The sequence below is a fragment of the Pelodiscus sinensis genome, chromosome 1 (assembly GCF_049634645.1).
Source record: "Pelodiscus sinensis isolate JC-2024 chromosome 1, ASM4963464v1, whole genome shotgun sequence".
Lineage (NCBI taxonomy): Eukaryota > Metazoa > Chordata > Testudines > Trionychidae > Pelodiscus > Pelodiscus sinensis.
Genome location: NC_134711.1, coordinates 33,630,807 through 33,650,866, shown reverse-complemented (window position 1 = coordinate 33,650,866; position 20,060 = coordinate 33,630,807). Strand labels below are relative to the sequence as shown.

The following is a 20,060-nucleotide window of genomic DNA, read 5'->3' as shown; positions in this document are numbered from 1 at the left end:
TTTTTAATAAAATAACATGACACACCATTTTCCATGAAGTAAAAATTTGTGATCATAGAACCAGTTCACATTTTTATTTCTTTTACATTCATAACTTGGTGTTTCATGTAACTGTTAAGAAATTTCGGGTACTGGAATTATTATGTATGAACTCCTGATAAAGAATTATATCATACTGACTCTGAGGGCAATAGGAATAAAATATTGCTCCATAAAGAGAGGAACTTCCAAAGACTCAAGACTAAGAGTAATATGCACTATCTAGGGAATTATTTCATACCTTTAGGTTATAAATTTAGTACTATTAACCTTGGAACCAGTTAGTATTTGTTTTATTATCCCTGTAAGGGTTTTGTTTTATCATAAATGAAGAAATCTTTCTTAAAATAATGAATCATTGACCTTTATGCAATATTTATTTATGAGGGCCAAATTCTACTCTCAAGGGTGAAAATCCCTTGATGTTAGTGAAACTACATCTGTGGAAATGAGATAAGAAACTAGTACCAATAGTGAATGATGATAATAGAATTTCTCTGGGGTTTTTAATTTATTTTTGTATAAGTATATATATTTTGGGGGGTGAATACAATTTGAAACATTTTTTGTTTCAATGATGGCAAATATAACATTTCAGAAAAGTGTATAAAACATATTAATTTAGATTAAAGCATGTTCTTGTAATTATTTCTTTAATGTGGTTTCTGTAATTTTAGCAACCACCACGGAAAATAAAAGCTTTACAGCATTTTTAAGAAAAAAAATAGTGAGCAGTTTTGTATAAATCTATACATATCCATTAAAGATTTCTACAACATAAAGATTAACAAATATAAAACTTTTTATAACATTTTGTATAACTAATGACAAATTTACAGTAAAGATATCTACATCAAATAGTTATTTTTATCAAAGGTATAAGATAAGGGAATAAGGGAGGTTTAAAAGGTTGAAATACTGTATGTTAATACCTCAGTGCTCAATGCTATGGTGAACATCATCCAATGCAGTTAATGAGAGTTTTGCCATTACTCCAATGGGGCCAGAACTTAATGTGTAGTCAAACAAGATGCGTTCTTTCCTCATGTTAGCTAACATGAGGTAAAATACTAGTGAAGACAAGGCAGGTAAATATTGGTGGTGGGTGGGGGGAACTAGTTTTTCCTAGAAATGTTAAATCTACATCTTACTTGTCTTCACTAAGGCCAATAGAAAATTATATTGAACTAAGTAAATTCACTTTATAACCTCCAATTTGACAAAATTGAAATAGCATGACCCTGCTATGGGAAAGCCTCAAAATTAGTCCGAGGCAACCTTCATCGATGTGGACACACTATCTTGATTTAGAGCCCCCAGAAAGCACTGGGGAGTAATTAGTATGAATTATTCTGGGAAGTAATTATTTTGAAATTAGTGTTATTTCCTGAGAAAAGCAGGAATACAGATTTTGAAATAAGTGGCCACTAATTTTGAAATAATGAGCTTGGTAGTGTGAATGCTCCCCTTATAAATTTGACCTAAGGGGCGTTATTTCAAAATAAAGCTCTAGTGTAGACCAGGCCTAAGTCATGACCTACTTTGAATTACCACCTATTAGCCAGCATGAGGTAAGAACTTGTTTTTATTTGTTTCCCCAGGTGAAGAGAATGTCATAGTGGCTTTTATGAGGGGGGAGACCTCAAGAGTACAATATAGTTTTTTGTCACTGGTGCACGGTAAATTTCCTCAGGTATCTGTAACAGAGCTATTAGTACATTTTATTTTTGATGATGTGATCTGTTTTTAACCAGTCTCATGACTTTCAAAAAGTCAGATGGGGGAGGAGGGAGATAGAGATAGAAAGAGAGAGACAGGTTCTTTTTCAGGGGAATAGAATATGGGTGGAACAAAAGAAGTTTTCGTTTTATGTTTAAAACAGGGCACCAGGAAAGAAAATGAGATGACATTTGTAGAAAACGATGCCATACATCAAACAACAATACATTTCAGTTCAGTTAGGTGAAATGCCAGAGCAGGTTTCTGTTTATGTTGTGCAAATGACAGCTTGCTCTGTACTGACAAAATGCCACTCTGTCAGTGGGCTTATATATTAAATGTGCTGTACAGGTGACTTTTGATCACTTAAGACCATGTAAGTAGTATATTTTTCTTGTTTTTAAATTCAGCTTTATTTTTAAAAGCTCCATCTGTTTTGCCTGTTAACATTGTATGAGCATATTTAGAAATTATGTATTTTGTTTATGTAAATATAAAAACACCTAATTATAATTACAAGTAGAAAACTTAAATAAACTAACTGAATCTCCACATATCGCTAAATATATGTGTCATGTTTAGTTATAATGTTTTGAACCATTTCCAATATTGGTCACTGACAGATATTTTAATAGGTATTAAACTACACAGAACAGGGAACGGTTGTCTTCTGGATGCATGTGTGACTTGTGCTTCTGTTCATGGTATTAGCGTGTAGACATAAACAAGAATAAACTCCACGTTTTGAACTGCACACTACACAGTTTTAAAAACACCAGTCTGACAAACAACAAATTATACAAAGCATTTTTGCCTAATGGAGGAAAAAAATCACATAATGAAAGTGTTGTTGATGAAGAAAAACTCAACATTCCTTCATATTCCAATGCTTTCAACACATTGGATATTGCTTTGCATATGTTTGAATGACAGGAAGAAAGTGACGTAGTGTATTGCAGTGTTTCTTAAACTTTTTGAGACCACGGAACAACAAACAATAATATTTTTTTATGTGGAACAACTATGAACATTTTCTTAAAAAAAAAATTGTTGTCAGACAAAAAAAGACAAAAACAAAGAAGTAACAAAAACAAAAAAGAGGTTGCAGCACACCTACGAGTTTTTCACAGAACACCAGAGTTCCACGGAATATAGTTTAAGAAACACTGGTGTTACTTGTACGCCCTACCTGCTGTATTTTTGAGATGCTCAAGTATTAATTTTTATTTTTAGAACTCCTCAGTCTCCATTCATTTATCAAATAGGTGTTCTACTATACATAAAAAGAGAAACACCTATTTCATATAGAATATTACTTAAGTTACATGCATACAAACATTTTCTGAAAATATATGTATTGTTGGTAGAACCACAAAATATACTGAACTGATTATTTTAAGGGTGAATTTTATTCTATCTGTCAAAAGTAATGAATTCCATTGGATTGGGACATTAAGAATTGCCTTAGTGATGAGACACAGTGATCTATATAGTCCAGAATTCTCTCTGATATTTCTATATTTTGACAGGCTAGTGTGCTTGCTTGTCATCTTTATTGTTCTTTGTATAGTTAATGATTTCTGGTTATTGCCACATCAATGTAAAATTGGCATGAAGTGCAGATTAGGAGGTGAAATACATCATTACTGTGACATCACTAACAACCACATAGAATGTTAAACTGTAAATGATGAATTTTAATAATTTCTGAGATTCAGAAAACACAGCCAAAATATCACTTTTTTCTAGTGCAATTTCAAAAGTTTTCACCTTAGATTTAAAGAACAAACAAGTTTGTCTCAAACAAAAGAAGCTGTCATAGAAAGATAAGTTAGTTACCCCAGAGACAGCATTTAATTTACATGCCAGAATTCACAGACTGATCACTTTCCTAACATAAGTTTGACTGATAACCACTTCCCTAACACGCACAATAAACAAATACTATATGTAGCATAAAAGAGAAGGCTGAATTTATATAAAGATAAAATCAACCTTTCATATGAGGAAGTGTAACACTGCACATGCATTTGAAAGTCTGAACCTGATTCTTATTTCCACCCATTGCAGGGCCATTTCATTTTGCAGCATTAAAGAGCCTGAGTGTAAACAGGAATGGGCATATGAGTATCAAAAGTGTGTTGTGTGTGTTTTAAGTACTAATACTCAACCTGAGAAAGATATTTTAGTTCAAACCCTGTTTATTTTATTTGTTTACTTAAAGATGCCTCTGATTACACTTCAACTTGTAGCAGCCTAAAAGTTGCTGTATGTAGCAGTATAACAGAGAAAACTCTAAACTATATGCCGCTTAGTGAGAATTCTGTTTCTTTTAAGTAACATTCCCCTGTGTTTGTTTGATTGTTGAGAGAATTTTTAATAACCGATCAGGCAAAATTGGACTAAGGGAAATAACAAAAAGTCCAATCACCATGTGTCCTAGATAATGTACAGTTAATCAGTATGATCTGACACATTTGAAGTCATATAATAAATACAAACACTGATGCAAAAAAAGGTTGATGAAGACAGTTACTGTAATTACAATTATACTTTCAAAAGGGTATATTAATGCTCTGATATTTTATTTACCTCCTTGTTCTCACAGCCACTATATTCTAAGGAGAAATAGATTTACTTGTGTGCCCATGTTTACCAATATCTTATCAATATTATCAGGTCAAAGCAATCTGATACTGTTTTGTGTTCTGCTCAAGTTCCAGCATATATAGGGTGGTGAATGTGGGAGAGTTGAGTGAACAAAGGGCTTTTACGTATATTATTTTTAGTTCTGTGAGGAAATGTTCCCCTCCAATATTAAATGCCATCTGCTTCCAGAGATTTGTCTGCCTTGCAGGAAGTATGCCAGATATGAAATGTTTTCCTTGACGTCTGTTCTAAATATGTCTTTAATTTTACATGTTTGTCCTCTTACTTTCTCTTTGGCTGTGTCCAGACTCAGGGGTTTTTTCGGGAAAAGTAGCCTTTTCCCGAAAAAACTTCCCCTGCATCCAGACTCAAGCCGCGTTCTTTCGAAATTATTTCGAAAGAACGCGGCTTTTCTTTTGATGGCGGTAAACCTCGTTTCACGAGGAAGAACGCCTTCTTTCGAAAGAGGAACTTTCGAAAGAAGGCGTTCTTCGTCGTGAAACGAGGTTTACCGCCATCAAAAGAAAAGCCGCGTTCTTTCGAAATAATTTCGAAAGAAGGCGTTCTTCAATGTAAATAGGGCTTCTTCAAAAGAGAGCATCTAGACTCGCTGGGTGCTCTCTTTCGAAAAAGCGGATTGCTCTTTCGAAAGATCTGCCTACAGTCTAGACGCGATCTTTCGAAAGAGTGGAGCCAGAAGTGGCTTCTTGTGCTGCTGCTCCCCCTCACCCAGATGGGGGAACAGCAGCGCATGGCACCTGGAGGCTTTCCAGCACATGACACCTGGAATCCAGTCAATTGGAGCAGCAACTCGTAGCTTGGGAGCTGTGTAGGGTACAAAAGCAAGTAAGCACCTTCCTTCCCCCTCATGCTCAGACCCCACACTCCCAGCCCTTCATGCGCTCTACCCCACTGAGACCCTGCAATCTGAGCCTGCTCCTGAGCCCTCCTCCCTGGCCAAACTCCAACCCCCAGCCCTATCCACACAATGAACTCCTCCCAAAACATAGGCGGGTCCACAAAATCTACTAACCCAAGAACCCCAGAAGAGTAAACCTGGCCTATGGGGAGCCCTGAACCTATGTCCTCCCTGTTCCTCTCCCTCATCCCATGGGACTGAATTGCCAGAGAAGTGAGGTGTCCCAATTGGGAGCCACATTAGTGGGGGTTGAGGGAGTGGGTTTTTTTGCTTCTCACTTGTGTGGTCCCCAACTGATTTTTCTGTGGGTCACTGGCCTCCGACACAAAAATGGTTCCCTATCCCTGCCATAAATAAAGAAAACATTTAAACCTTTTGTGTTGGACATAAATTAATATTTTACTGTATTTAAAATGAAGTTTGATAAACTAACATGAGAAAGTTAAAATGCTTAATCTGTTTAATAATTTAAATACATCATTCTCCTTAGCTGCAACACTAGCAAAATGGCTCAGGCATAATTATGTAATGAATGGCGAGTTTCCATTAACAACTGGTGGTCTGCAGAAAGGTTTGCATTGAACCAGGTGTACCAGGGGCCAAAAAGTTTGAGAACCACTGTTTTTAGACCCTGATCCTGCAAAGATTTATGCCAGCAAGTAACTTTATTCACTCAAGTAGTCTCTTTGAAGAAAGATTACAGATGTAAATTAAATTACTCACATGCATCAGTCTTTGTAGGATCTGACACAAACTAGTATCCACTGAAGTTAGTGAAATGATTCCTATTGGTTTCTAAGGACAGTAGATTCTGAGTCTTTGGTGTATAAAAACACTTCTTGTAGTGAATGTCTCTCCCTACATCTTTGAACACTACTTGGTAAGATGGATCCCGATTAAGCCCTACACTGCAAAGAAAACCCTGCAGCTCTGAGTCTCTTGGACTAAACATAGCAGTGCAAACATTCCTACTCGGTCTGGAATCTGAGATATGTGACAATACCATCTTGTGCTGTCCAAGGACCTAGGCTTCACCGGAATCTCAGAAGACCATATTGTGATTAAACAGTCCCACAGACTGAGACCTCATGAACCTAAGTCAGGTGAAATAGGCCAGCAGTGAGTGTCAAATCACCAGCGTGTAACATACATGGCATTTCTGAGTTAGATGATTACAATCACATTAGGAGAAGGAATAATAGATAGTTATAAGCCATATTTATATGTAATCTATTGGCTTGTTTGATTCTCTGCATATATATATATATATATATATATATATATATATAAAAATAAACAATAAAAGCAAACAATTGCAAAAGTATCTTTCCGAAAAAGTTCAGTAAGAAATTCAGTTAATAGGTATTTAGTATCCACATGTCTGTAAAAGCACAGAAGTCATTTTTCATTGCCAGCATGCCTAATGTTTTATGTATCTAGTCTTGTTTTTTTCTTCTTTTGGAATTCATTCTAATTCTCGGGAGTAAAGCAAATTTCTGAGTAAGTACTGCTTGACATTTACCTTTACATACATGATAGATATTTGAAAACGAACATCTGTCAATGCTATAGCATTAAATTTAAGTGTATCTTATTAGCCATGCAAATAGCTTGGCCCTGGGATCTTAGCAGCATCTCTCTGACATTCAAAAGTTCGCAAATAAAGAAATTTCACTTATCAATTTACTTAACTATTACCATTGTTCAAAAGACATATAAAAAAGGATATTGAAGGTTCTGATTATATTAATTCATCTTTTACTCTAGTGAATTTCAACTGATAGTGCAAGAACTTTGGTTTACCACACTGGACAGTGTAAACAGTTAGCTTTTGAAGTTTTAGCTTAATGAATATCCCACAATGGTGTTTAAACAATAGATTGAAATAATCTTTAACAAACAGTTTTCAATGCAACATATTTTGTTTTATATTATAAAGAGGTACCTCAAAGAAAATATTCAGTCTGAAGAATATTTTCCCATGCGTAATTCTCCTACCCTCAATTTTGACTTTGGGGATAAATAAAACATGTTTTGTAATACTTTATTTTCTTCTTTATTTGTTATGTTTGATGCTTCTAAACTTTTTGATCACTCATTTTGAAAATCTTTTTTCTAGGAAAGACAAGTGGTGCTTTTTCTCACAATCATGTTTATTAATGACCAATAATTGATCAGCTTCGTGAAACATCAAAAGCCTAATTCTCTATTTCATTTTTGGGGTTGGTGCCCCTATCCCAAGCACTTTATGTCATCCTTGTTCTCTCTCCATTTTCTCAGGATGTTTGCGAACCTACCTGGCTTCCAGAATATGTCAGATCAGTTCTGAAACTGCCTTTAATTTGCCTTCTAACTGCAGTGGTTTGAAGTAGACAGAATAGAGTGAGCTTTAATGGTATCACTTCCCTATTTTCACACTTTGCTTCCCTGCTCCCAGTGTTGCCCCATGTTCTGGAGTGGGAGTGATGTAGGGCTACCCAGGATGGAGGATTTTTCTTTATCCTATAACCTTTCCCCATAGGCTTTCCCTACATTTTTTCCTGGGTCCTTACAATACTAGAAGTGTCACACTGAGGCCAGAACGTCATTGAAAATCAGCAGTCCAAGAGTTTTCAGAACACTTTTACTTTATACAAAAAGCTCTATTTTGATTTTTTTGTTTGTTTTGTTTTTGTTGGTTTTTCCTTGCAGGTTTGGGTAAGTCCTAAAGTTTTTTTTATTCTGTGGGTGGAGGAGGGGTGAGAAGAGAACAAAATAATGAGTAACTGTGTGACCCCTGCCTCTAGCCATGGGTATCCTTTACAATATTTTGCTGTTCTAGCTTCTAGTCTGGACTACTCACAAACAGCTGTCAGTAAGCAAGCCCCTCCCATCTATTTCTGCATATGTTCTGCAGTCAGCCAGCTATGCCTTGGCTCTAACTACCATATTTACATTGAAGAATGATCCCCATTAAACTCCAAATCCTAGATTTCCCTCCAGAAATGCATGTACTGTGCTGCCTAGCACTCAGTTGGACTATACAAACTTATCTAAACTACATCATTTTATTAATAGAAATGGTAGGCACACATCTTGCTATCCCAGAGGGTGCTTCCCAAACATTTTAGTCCAAACACACTGGCTTAGATAAAACAACAAAAGATGTTAATTAACAACAAAGAGAAAAATCGATTTTAAGTGAAGACATTTAATGAGTCATAGAAGTCAGAAATAGTTTCAAGAAAAATAAAAGGAAAATACAACTTGTGCTTAATTTAACAAACTATGCTAAATTCAAAGGGAGAGTTTCTCATCACATGCTTTCAGCCGCCGTTTGAGCTATGCAAATTGTGTAGCTTATTTTGAGTCAATTTTGAAATAGCTTATTTTGAAGTTTGGTGCTGTTTACAGAGCACTTATTTTGAAATAAATTACTATTCTGAAATATTCCTTATTTCTCATGGAATGAGGTTTACAGTGACATTGGAATAGTGAGCCCATTATATTTTGAAATAATGGGCATGCTCAAAAGACGTAAAATAGCTGTTTTGGGATATCGAAATAGTGCTGCAGCATAGACATAGCCTTACTGACCAAAGTCGGGATACTTCTCTGTTTCAGTGATGGCTTCCTTTATCTCTTCAGGTTCTGTGAAACTATTGGCAGAGAGGGAGATGGGGGAGGGATGTTTGTTTGTAATTTTTAGTGTGTCCCTTTCTTGGTAAACATTTCTAGCTAAGACTCAGAAACCCGCAAATCTATAGGTAAGGATGTTCATTGCTGTTATTCCTTATCTACTGGAGTTTCATTTTTGTTTCCCTTCCTTCCTAATGATTCTGTTTACTATTTAACTGTGAAGTAAGCAGCACATACATTCCTTTCAGACAGACATGTTTGCCAACTTCAGTTCAAAAACTATGGGATCTTGTAATGTCACATACAATTTTATCAGGAGAATATTGACCAGCAAATGATGCATTTTTGGATGATAATTTACAAGGAATACTTTGAACAAGGATTATTGCAACAGTTAAAGTTTACAACTCTCCCAGTTTCACCAGAAGTCTCTTGGAATTGTGCCAGAGGCTGCTGCACCCAGTCTGGAAGATTTTAACCTGCTAAAAGTCCACAGGGCTAAGGCAGACTCCCTGTCTGCTCCACGCCACTCCCAGAAGTGACCGGCACATGTCCTCCCCTGTAGCGATACAGTCCCTAGGGGAGAAAGCGCAGGGGGATCTCTGTGCACTGCCTTCACCCCAAGCACCAACTTTACAGCTCCCACGGGCTAGAGACTATGGCTAATGGGAGCTGTGGATGGGGCAGAGCACAGAAATCCCCTGGCTCCCACCTACAAGCTACTGCCAGAGGGATGTGCTGGTTGATTTTGAAGGCTGTCTGAGATAGGCAACACATGGCTGGAACCTGCATCCCTCACATGCTCCTGCACCCTAGTTCTCACTCAGAGCCCAAAGTATACACCCCACATCCAAATATCCTCCCAGAGCCTGCATCCCTCAGTCCCTTCTATACATTCCCACTCATCTCTTCAGTCCTTCCCATAGCCTAAGCCTCTGCCCCAGCCTGCTGATAGTGAGTGAGGGTGGCAGAGAGTGAGCAATGAAGGAATGAGGATGGAGTGAAGGGGAATGTCATCAGAGGGGGCAGGGCAATGGTGTTTGGGTTTGTGCAGATGGACAGTTGGCAACTCTAACAACAGTTTGAAGGATGTGGACACAGGTGTACGTTCTGTGACAGGGAGAGAATGTTGCAACATGGGAGATATAATCTGGTGAAGGAGCCTAGTCATAGGAGAGAATGGAAACTGGAACTGTCATTAAAAGTATGTCAGAATCAGGCAAATAAGTTTAATGTTGGACTGACCCAAAACATGAAACATTACATTGTGTGTTTCCCTGTAAAAAATTTAAAATACTGATCAAATGAAATTTTCCTGTCCAAACAGAATTTGAAGTTGAAAAAATAATGTTCATAGAAATTTCCCAACAAGTTCCTATTATTCTGATTCTTATTATAGGATGAGAGACAACCACTGAGTGCAAACAGAGGGGAGGAGCACAGAGTTACAATTTGGTGATTAGAGACTTGGAGCACAACACGTTACATTAACTTGAGGTATGTGTGTAGGATACAAAGACAGAAAGGTGGAAAGGGATGTTCACACATATGGATACCAGTCAAGAAAGGAAAATTTCTGTTGTGTCATCTTTTCACTTACGCTGTCTCCTGTTTGTTCCTTCCCTTAGTGTGCTACCTCTTCTTCCTTTGTTACATTGTTTTCTGTCCCTCTCATTTCCTGCTTTATGTGCCTCTCTTTTAGTGCTCTGGGATTGGCTTGCAGTGAAATGAAAGTTACTAAAATCCTGCTTTTGCTATTATAAGAAAACACAACAGAAAGTAGCAGGGGAGTAGAAAATGGGTGGGTGTGAAAAGGAGAAAAAAGGAGGAAAAAATCTTTTAACGAACTTTTTACTTAGAGCTCTCCTGTGCTTATGATGCCCTTACTCTTTTTGATTATACAGCCACCATATCAGAAGGAAAAACTAAATTTTGTTATGGTTCTATTTCAGCCGGTGGTAAGCATGTAGAAGCATTCATGCTCTGAGTCTAATCATGCTCTGGGGAGAAGGGCAGGGTGTTACTCCTCCACACTCCTTTCGCTCATCTATATAGGGGGCTTCTTCTATTTCCTGAATGCAAATGGGAGAACCAGCTAGTAGCTTTGATAGTATAATCCAGTGGCACTGGGACCACTGACAAAGGAGAGTGAAGTTTGGTATATGGTCTTAGCTAAGCACAATTTGGATTTTAGTCCATTCTGTACAAAGGTACATGGCTTTAGCCCCCATGGGCATGTCTACACTGGGGAATTATTTCAAAATAATAACTCCCAAAATAACTATTTCAAAATAGCATGTCCACACTACAGGGAAGCCTTGAACAAGGGTGGATTTTGGGAGGGTGGGGGGCGCAGCAGCCGTGTGCTCTGGGTTCTGGCTTGCTTTTCATCCTGTTCCCCAGATACTAAGAGTACGTCTACACTGCAATACTAGTTTGAAATAACTAGCGTTATTCCAAAATAACTTAGTCCATGTCTACACAGCAGGAGTTATTTCAAAATAGTGTCAAAATACTGTCAAGCTGCAGGACTTCTTACTCCGACTCCTGTAACCCTCACTGTATGAGGATTAATGGAAGTTGGTGGAAGACTGCTCTATTTCAAAATAAGCGCTGTAAAGACGCTCCCTATTTTGAAATAAGATACACAATTGATGTAGCTCAATTTGCTTAGCTTATTTTGAGTTAAGCCCTGCAGTGTAGACACACCCTAAGGGTATGTCTACACAGCAAAGTTATTTCGAAATAACTTTACCAGCATCTACACAGCCAAACCGCTATTTCGAATTGAAATCAAAATAGCAGAAGGCTTATTTTGAAATTGGTAAACCTCATTCCACGAGGAATATTGCCAATTTTGAAATTGCTATTTTGAAATAAGTGCTGTGTAGCTGCTTATTTTGAAATAGGGGGCCTCACCAAGAAAACTCCTCTCCCTCCCCCCTCCCCAGAGCCCTTGAAGGGGTTGACTCTGGCCACAGTGCCTGTGCCAGCTCCAAGCCTGCCAGCCCAGAGCCAGCAGTCACTGCACCTGACCCAGTGGCCCCAGCATGAGCCAGGCAGCCAGTGCCAGCCAGCCCTCCACTGCTCCCAGGACCAGTCTGACAGCTCCCAGGAGGCTGCCAGGGACCAGAAAAGGTGGGCACGTGCCTGCTCCAGTGCGGAGATCATGGACCTCAATGAGGTTTGGTGGTATGCCTCCAACATCCATGATCTGCGCACTAAATGGAGGAACGCAACTGTCTAAAGATGGATGACTGCCAGCTTGGCCACCAAAGGCTGCGTGCGAACCCAGGAACAGTTCGCATGAAAATAAAGGAGCTGTGGCAGGCCTATGCCAGGGCCACAAGGGGCAGCTCCCAACCAGGGGCAGACCCAGACTCCTGCCCCTATTTTGATACCATGGACCACAATCTGGGAGGCAGGACCACTGCCTCCCCAGGTACTGCTCCTCCTCCCACTCCTTTGCCCCCTCCTGCTTCTTCCTACCCACCCTTAGCACACCCCCAGGGACACCGAGACCCCCACACCCATGGTGCTGGGACATAGTTCGGCCAGCGAGACCCCCCAACCCTTAGCCCTGAGCTTCTCCTCCCCCTTCTTCCCCTTGCCTCCTTCTGCTAGCTCCCTCTTCCCAGGTTCCCCCCCACACTCTCCATCTTCCCCTCTCCCACCTTCTTTCCCCCATCTCACCTCAGTTTCATTCCCCCCCACCCCAGTTTTGTTCAATAAAGAGGCTTTGTTGTAATGAACACATGAGTCTTTTATTGTACAGCAGGAAGGAGGGTTGGGAAGGGGTAAGTGGAAGGACATGAGGAAGGAATGAGGCACAAGCCCCCAGTGGGGCACACCAGGAAGACTGTTATTGACTGCAGAACATGCTGCCAGGTCACAGCAAGGCATCCAGGAGAAGCACCAGAGTGCCCCGAGTGGCTCAGGCTCCATGCTGCAGAGTGCTGTAGTGTCCTGAGTGAGGGCAACCAGAACGTGCAGAGAAAACAATGCTTTGCTGTTCCTCAGCGAGGTAGGAAAGCAAGCAGGGAAACCTTAGAACCAGCTGTCTGGGGGGGGGGGGGGAGTCCCTTTAAGCCTCAGGCAGCAGCTACACAAGGTAGCTTCTGACCTTATGCCCTGCTAGAACTGGTTCCACCTGGCCTTAAATGCGATTCAACATCCTATCAGTGTGGACGCTCTTTTTCAAAATAGCAAAACGCTATTTTGAAATGAATTTTGGCTGTGTCTACACTGGACCACTTATTCCAGAAAAGCAGCAGCTTTTCCTGAATAAGCTGCGAGCTGCCTACACTGGCCCCTTGAATTTCCAGAAAAGCACTGATGAGCTACTGTAAAAAATCAGCTGCTTTTTTTTCGGAAAAACTGCTGCTCCCACTTGAGCAAAAGTCCTTTTTCCGGAAAACTATTCCAGAAAAGGGCCAGTGTAGACAGCACAGTAGTCTTTTCCGCAAAAAAGCCCTGATCGCGAAAATGACGATCGGGGCTTTTTTCCGGAAAAGCGCGTCTACATTGGCCACAGACACTTTTCCAGAAAAAGGGCTTTTCCGGAAAAGCATCCTGCCAATGTAGACGCTCTTTTTTCAGAAATACTTATAACGGAAAACTGTTCCGTTTTAAGCATTTCCGGAAATTCATGCCAGTGTAGACGTAGCCTTTGTGTCTATAAGCTATGTAGTAAATTGAGGGTCAGTAACATGGAGTCAGCAGGCCTAAATAGAGGTTTGTAACATGAAAACAGCAACAGGCCTGCAATCTAGTGAGCAAGACTTTGGTTCAGTAACAGGAGCCAAGAAAGAGGCCCTATTGATAATTGTGTGATTGTGTAAGTTAGGTCGAGCATGGAAGGACACAGGGAGGTACTGGGTACAGACTGTGAGCCAAAGGGGAGTAATGGAACATCTTAATAAGAAATGTCTTGGTACAAAAACTACCTAAAAACTAATGCACATACCGACCTAGGTTCAGGACTGGGTCAAAATTGACAGCATGAAGGATAGTAAGTAAGCCCCCTTTCCGTAAGGTGAGGGGTGGTAACTAGGCAACAGAGGGTGGTAACCTGGTACGTAAAGAAATGATGTAAGTTGTTTGTACATGTCTATAAAAGGATACCGCAGAGGGTGCTCTCCGGCCGACCTTGGGGGGGGCGCACGAGGCACCTGAACGGCAGGTGTCATTGCCTAAACTTGCAGAGTGCACAGTAGCTTAACTTTGACTAACTGCTGTTAATATCTGTTATATGGTAATAGGCCTGCCCGGTGTTGATACCTTGTCAACGCGGGCCATAGTGCCCAGTGGTGTAACATTGTACTGATCTCTGTTACCAACTGGTAGAGCTTCACATTTGACAATAAACCTGCTCGACTGATTTCAAACCTTGCCTGCATCTGTCGTTTCCGGGGCCTCTCAGAGATCTCTTGTGTTGACCCAAGTGCACGGGGTCTAACACTCTAGATAAAGGGAGTACCAATTGTTACGCACGCAGCCGAAAGTTTAACAACGGAGTAGAGGTCCTGTCAGGAGCACGCCAGGACAACCCTGACCAGATGATGCTGACACTGACAGTCCAGACCAGCGAAGGTACCGAGGTACGAAAACACCGAGGTACGACAAGCTATTTCGAAATAATGCTGTAATGAAGACATACCCTAAGGGTATGTCTACACTACCCCGCTAGTTCGAACTAGCAGGGGTAATGTAGTCATCCGCAGTTGCAAATGAAGCCCGGGATTTGAATTTCCCGGGCTTCATTTGCATGAAGCTGGCCAGCGCCATTTTTAAATGCCAGCTAGTTCGGACCCCATGCCGCGTGTAGCCGTGTGGCACGGGGTCCGAACTAGCCGGCATTTAAAAATGGCGCCAGCCGGCTTCATGCAAATGAAGCCCGGGAAATTCAAATCCCGGGCTTCATTTGCAACTGCGGATGACTACATTACCCCCGCTAGTTCGAACTAGCGGGGTAGTGTATACATACCCTAAGAGAGTGAGAGGAAAGTACTTGTATTCTGTGCATGCCTCTCACACCTGGCTGGTGAAGGAAGTTGCTGTCCTCCTGCCCCGCTCCCCCTGCACCTGAAATTTCACCCTTGGCCTCAAAATTAGTCCGAGGCAGGATCCCTGAATGTGGGCACACTACCTCAACTTAGAGCCCCAGGAAGCACTGGAGAGTAATTACTTTCAATGACTGTAATGGGAGTAATTATTTCAAAATAGCAGCAGTGGAGCGTCCATACTACCATTTTTTCAAAATAACTCTTTTGAAGTAAGAGCTATTCCTTGTGAAAAGCAGGAGTTATATTTAAATAACCAGCTCATTATTTTGAAATAACAAGCTTGGTAGTGTGGACATGCATAGTGTAGACCAGAGCCAAGGTCATATTTTCAATCTCTCCTTCTGGCTTTACAGCAGCATTACAAATGCTAGAAAGAGATGCTAGGGTCTTACTTTCTCTATGCATATGCTTGCATGTGAAGCTGAAAACCACTATCACATTTCCCAGAGTTCTTTAGTACACATTATACCTTACCCAGGCACAGTGCCTTTCTCTTCTTCCAGCTCAGCAGTGGAGTTGCTAACCAACACCCTCAGTACTGCACACTGGTGCTCAGTGCTATGATTTATGTCTTTGTGTACCCATAAATTGCTGATCTGGGAATTCCACTTTTTTGTGCCCATAACTGGTGTTTATTCAATTGAGTAAGCAGCATTTGTATGCAGCTCTAATCATGAATGTTTTGGAGACCGTCATCAGGCGCTAAATGCAATCCTGTCAGATAGCTGGCAGTGGATTAACTCTGACACCTAATGACATGCCAAAGTGTGACAGAATAAGAACTCGCTGTATACCCAATGTCAATCATTCACCAAGTGCCACTTCAAATGCTTATCCTATTAGGGATGACATCCATCTGCACTGGCATTCAAAATGCTGCTGAGCTTTGAATGTAGAAATGAAAGTAAATGTAAGATGCTCCAGAAAAAAAAATGTTTTTTTTACAAATGTAATCCAGAATGTGCTTCTGTCCTTAAGAATTACAGGCCTTCATGATATGGGGAGGCTGACTTCACCCAATGATGGGCTGATTTATTTTGTACCAACAGTAATTACACATAATTTTTCATGATGAAGGAAAAAGAACAAATAACTTTATCATATGGTCAGCCATATGCTACATAGAAAGCCTCCTGTGCATTCTGTATGCAACTCAAACAGAACTCCTTTTTTCCAAAACCGCATTCAGGAGTAATAGGTATTTGAGGCCAATTCTGCTATCATGTCATTATAAGGGATGGAGTCAGAAATTTTTACTCTGATGAATAGCAGTTGCTAACTTAGGGCACATCTACACATTAGGGCTAAAGTCGAAATAAGCAACACAACTATAGCTACACTAATTGTGTAGCTTAACTCGAAATAGCTTATTTCGACTTTTGGCACTGTCTACACAGCAGTTATTTTGAAATAGAGAACTCTTCCCCCGACTTCCCTTACCCCTTATACAATGTGAGGGTTACAGGAGTCAGAGTAAGCAGTCTTCTAGCTCGACATTCTTTTGACATTATGTTGAAATAACTGCTTGTGTGTAAACACGGATGACATCAGTTATTCCAAAATAATGCTGCTGTGTAGACATAGCCTTATATACTATATGCTATGCACAGAGAAAGGGGTTGCTGAATCTGGCCCCATATTTTGAAAAACTCCAGCAAAGTCAGGGGAATTATACAAGTGTCAGTGAGATTATTAACTGGAGTCTGAATGTACAATTACCAACTTTAGAGCCTTCTTTGTTCATTTGGGATGAATGCAATACAGGCAACCCAGACTGAATAAAGGAAAGTTAAAATGTCGCAACAGTAAAATAAAAGTATTAAATATAGCTGTTATTTTACTTGTGCACTTTTTTTTTAAAAAGTGCTTCAGTTACTTTTATCAGATCTTCTCAAAATATAACAGCATCAAAACACTGAGTACATTGTAGCTTTCAGGGATCACAGATTAGTGTCTGTAGATTTGGTGGTGAGAGAGGTTTGAGTGAGCATATATAGCTGCGCCACGACTAAGCAGGTTCCCCATCAAGTGATTTCTGTCATGATGAATTAGACATTCTTGTTAAAATCATGCTTTGACTCCCGCAGAACTTCCCAACACAAACTAATTCCTTGCCTGCCAGCACTCTGGGCTGGAAGCTTAGCCACACCAACAACTGAAAATTAGTCACAGCTTCAAAAATTGCTGTATTAGGAGGAGAAGTGTTATCTGCTGTTTTGAATGATGCTGTTATTTCCACATTCCTATAGGTGATTGCTCAGCTCTTAGACCTGCCTTGGGGGTATTGCTGATATTGAGAATAGGGAGGAGAGCATTTCCCTTTTCTTCCATTTTTTTTTCATTAGTACTCATCGAGTTAGACTACACTACCCTAAAACAACGAGAAGTCCTGTGGCAATGAGAAGTCCAGATGCATCTGATGAAGTGGGTCTTTGCCTACAAAAGCTTATGCTCCAATAAATCTGTTAGACTATAAGGTGCCACAGGACTTCTCATTCTTTTTGCAGATTCAGACTAACACAGCTCTCCCTCTGATACTTATACTACCCCAGAAAAACAAGAAGTCCTTGTTCCCCAGAAAGCCTTGAATATGGATGAGGTCACAAGGAAATTTTCAGTCATCTGGCTGTGATGTAGTATAGGAAGGGGAATGAGAATTCATAGTGTAATGTAACAAATAGTTACTGACAACTTTCCATGAATGTAGCTGTTTGCAATAAGGAGAGGTGTATTTTGTGTAAAATTGCTTGGGTAGGCAGTGTATGTTAAATCCGCATATTTCCAAAGTGACTCACTTCTCTTCACCATGCATGTTTGCTCAGCAGGCCCAGTTCTTTTAAGGAAATTCTAGCAATCCTCAATGAATGGGAAGAAATTGCTATATGTAGAATCTAATGATCATTTATATGTATGCAAAGTGGATGTAGATTGTAGAATTCAGACAAATATGAATAGTATTGTTTTACAACCCCTTTGTGTTGATGCAAATGACTACAAAAGAGGCAGGCATGGACAATATGGCCCTTCCCCTTCATTTCTTAGCATCCTGTGTATAATTCTCTTCTGAATTGCCTGCACTGATTTTTTTTAAATCTATGACTCTACACAGATCATTGATCAGTACCTGCGACCTGAGAAGCAAGGAGAAGAAGACTGAAGAAGAAAATGCATATATTTTCTTTTGATCATGATATTTATGCCAAATGGAATTTAACCAATCTGGTTTCCCTGATTTATTTACTCAGCAATGATTTTATTATTTACAAATTGAACAGTTAGTCCTTGATATGCCGTTCAAATTCAATGGTCCAAAAAATCATATTGCTACCAGTGCCACTTGGAGGTCAATGTTATCTGCACTAGTAAATAACTTTGATAAAACCTGTAGTATTACTGGCTTGCTCAAAATTCAAGCAATGTGGGGCAAATGCCATAATTAGCCATCTTCTTCTTAAACCCTTGTACTCCAAGTAGAAGATAGGTCATTTACAAGTCTCCTCCACTTCACTCTGTCTTGAGACAAAACTTCTAGCTGATTTCAGGAGTACCCAGTTGTTGGCCTTCAATCTTAGTAGATCTTCTCCACATTGTCCAAGGTCTTCCTCTTTTGCATTTTCCTTGCGGGTTCCATGTGAGAGCTTGACAGACTATGCTGGATGATGATTTTCTGAGAGTGTGGCCTAGCCGTCCCCACTTTCTTCTCTTGATTTGAATGTCAAGTGGTTCTTGTCCTGCTCTGTTCCAAAACTCCTCATTTCTGACAAAATCTTGACATTTGATGTAAAGAATGTACCTCAGGCATATGTTTATGAATGCCTGTAGCTTGTTATTTGAAGACTTTTTAGTATGCCAGTTCTTGTATCCATACAAAAACACATTTGCAGTTTACCGGTGACCGCAAAGTGAGGAAAGGCAGGCACTGTGGAGGGCTGTCTGGGTCATGCAGGATGTCCTGGGAGGATGGTGGTTGGCCGCTGTAGGCCACAAGAGAAAGAAGGGACCTGTGGAGGGCCCTCTCCTCCTCTCACACCAAAACCCATCACCCCCGTCTGTTTCCCCCTTGGAGGACAGCATGCTGGCACCCGACCTATGCGGATAAGGTTCCCTCCCCCCCCGCTACCACCACTTTGGGTGCTGTGTGTAGAGAAGGCGGGGACAAAATTAGCAGAATTGGGCCTTAAATAACTGGGAAGGTTAAATATCATTTGTTTAAAAAAAAGAAATCTAACCCTATCCTCCCAATTTAAGCTGCAAACCTGCTAGCATCCAGTCTATTATCATTTGTACAAGGGCATGAGACACTTGACTTAAAATGTTTGACACTCCTAAAGTAGAGGCAACAGGTTTATTCAATGTTAATTATTTTGAAATGTTTTCTTAAAGAGAGTTTCTAACACCATAAGCCCTAATTTGGATACTAGGGCTGGGCATTAAAACTTCACTTTGAGTTTGATGAGCTTTGTATCAGGCCCCTGATGATCACCCTAAAAGAGGAGGAAAGGAGAACATTTTTATACAGCAAGGAACATTCTTTTTGTCTAGGGTCCTTTTTGTGTTTGCTGTGCCTTTATGGAAAAAAATTCTTTTAAAATGTGACCTTTCATTTTCATAGACCAAATTGTCCTTTTGATAGATTCTGCAAAGAACAAATCATGACAATTATTTCTTCCTGTGGTAAAGATTGTGCTATCACAAATGGAACACAATGGGCCAATTTTTTTCACTACCTCTTTTAAGGCTGTTGAAACAGTTTTTGCTGCTTGTGAATTTTGCTCTGTCACTCTGACACACTGCCTGTAGTAACTCAGGATATGTCTACACTACCACCCTAGTTCGAACTAGGGTGGCTAATGTAGGCAACCGAAGTTGAAAATGAAGCCCGGGATTTAAATATCCCAGGCTTCATTTGCATCTTGCCAGGCGCTGCCATTTTTAAAGCCCCGGTCATTCGGACTCCGTGCCCGCGGCTACACGCGGCATGGAGTAGACAGTTTGGATTAGGCTCTCTAATCCGAACTACTGTTACTCCTCGTGGAACGGTAATACGAAGC

The 20,060-nt window shown here is 40.2% G+C and overlaps 1 long non-coding RNA gene across 1 annotated transcript in view; it reads left to right on the top strand.

Annotated features, from left to right (window-relative positions):
* LOC106731668 (uncharacterized) overlaps positions 1-19,811 on the top strand; it is a 95,749-nt gene extending 75,938 nt beyond the window's left edge. Inside the window, exons 2-3 of the long non-coding RNA XR_012900710.1 lie at positions 10,344-10,441; positions 18,119-19,811. This is a non-coding gene — a long non-coding RNA (uncharacterized LOC106731668). The remainder of the gene's footprint in view (positions 1-10,343; positions 10,442-18,118) is intronic.
* Positions 19,812-20,060: the final 249 nt, after the last annotated feature.